Genomic DNA, 1,770 nt, shown 5'->3' with positions numbered 1-1,770 from the left:
TTTGCCTCCAAGGCCCATGTCATCACATCCTCTCTGTTGGCTCTCACCTTGGGGACTGCCTGCTTCTCCCTGGAATTTCCTCCCCAGCAGCCCACTCTAGCTCTGCCCGGGCAGCCAGGCCCCTGAGCACCACCTCTCTGCCAGTGCAGAGCCCAGGGCCCCTCCTCTGTTTGTTCTTTTTTTTTTTTTTTTTTTGGAGGGGGGATAATTAGGTTAATTGGATTATTTGTTTATTAGTATTTTTTAATGGAGGTACTGGGGATTGAACCCAGGACCTTGTGCACACTAGGCACGTGCTCTACCACTGAGCTATACCCTCCCCACGAGGGCCCCTCCTCTGGAGGAAGGAGAACAGAGCCAAAGAGTGGGAGAGTCGGGGACCAAGGCCCACAACTTTGGGCAGCCCAACTGATCTCCTGGGGGTGTGCCCGGCACTGGGCTAGGGGCTGAGAGACAGTGCCTCCAAGTTTCTTCCCTGAATGTAAGGAAGGCAAGAAAGGAACCAAGAGCTCATCTGGACCTCTTGGATGGGGACACTGAAGCCGGAGAGATCGGTGACCAAGACTAGCATTTGCTGACTTCCCATTCGGAGCATCGTGCTCAGTGGGAGGACGAGGCAGGTGCCCCTGAACGCAGCAGACACTCAGGGAGTCTTGGGGGCTGCAGAACAGGGTAAGGCACTTACACCAAGAGGGATGGGGAGGGACTCCAAAAACTCAGACCCTGAGACGGGTGTTCTGAGAAGACACCCAGAAACAAAAAGGGTCTCAGAGGCCAGGCCCACCTCACCCCTACTCCCAAGCCCCTAGGAAGGCCCTAAGCCCCTACGAAGGTCTGGACCAGAGCAGGAAGAAGGGGCAGGGGAGGGAGGGGCAGAGGAGAGGGCGGAGGCAGGTGACTATGACTGGCAGAGCTGGAAGTTCTCTCCAAGGACGCAGTCCGAGGTGCCCTGTTGTTGGCAACTTGACCTCCTGACCCTGCGGCCAGCACATCTAGGGCAGGGAGTCCCTCTCGCCAGGCCCTCTGCTCCAGCCATTGCGCCTAGCAGCGGGCTGGCACTGGCTGAGCCCGCTTGACAGAGGCTGGGTATGCTTTGAGCTGATCCGCTCACACGGAAGGTGCTAATTGCGCTGATTAATTGAGCCAATTACCTCAGCCTCCCAGGAGGGCTGGGAGCGGGCCTGGCTCCTGGGGACCAGGTGTGAGGCTGCAGGATGGGTTGACAGAGGGAACCAGGCCACGAGGGGCGGAGACTGCGCCCTGCATCCCCAGGCCTGCCAGCCAGCACAGGCGCAGGATAGAGGACCCACTGATGCCCAAGGTGAGTTTGGGCTCCTGGGCAGATCCAGGGGAGTGCATCAGAAGGGGAGGCGGGGCCGGAGCAGATGCAGGACCCCGGGACAGGAAGGGGGTGCAGCGGGGGAGTGAATGATCGCACGGAGAACGAACTACCCTTTCCTGCTGCACCTTCTGCTAATTCTGGGGCATGAATGAAAGCGAGAGAGAATGTGGAATTCGAGTCCTCACTACAGAGCATCCAGGATGTGGTGCGGGAACAGTGTGAACTGCCCACTGTCCTTCCTCGCGGCCAGTCTTCCCAGCCACCCGGGAGGCAGGCCCCAGTGTTGCTGCCAGTTTACAGATGAGGAAAATGAGGCGCAGGGGCTGTCCCTTGCTCTGAGGTCACACAGCTAACCAGTAAGGGAAACATGATTCAAACCTGATCCACCAGGCTACGTGGGGCTTGGGAGCCGATGAATGTGAGCCTGA

General features: G+C 58.6%; 1 non-coding gene across 1 annotated transcript; it reads right to left on the bottom strand.

Annotated features, from left to right (window-relative positions):
* Positions 1–247: 247 nt before the first annotated feature.
* Positions 248–320, bottom strand: TRNAT-AGU (transfer RNA threonine (anticodon AGU)). Its single transcript has one exon. It is a non-coding gene; the product is annotated as a tRNA-Thr (tRNA).
* Positions 321–1,770: the final 1,450 nt, after the last annotated feature.

This window comes from Camelus bactrianus, chromosome 33, assembly GCF_048773025.1.
Source record: "Camelus bactrianus isolate YW-2024 breed Bactrian camel chromosome 33, ASM4877302v1, whole genome shotgun sequence".
Lineage (NCBI taxonomy): Eukaryota > Metazoa > Chordata > Mammalia > Artiodactyla > Camelidae > Camelus > Camelus bactrianus.
This window is presented reverse-complemented; position numbering and strand designations above follow the sequence as displayed.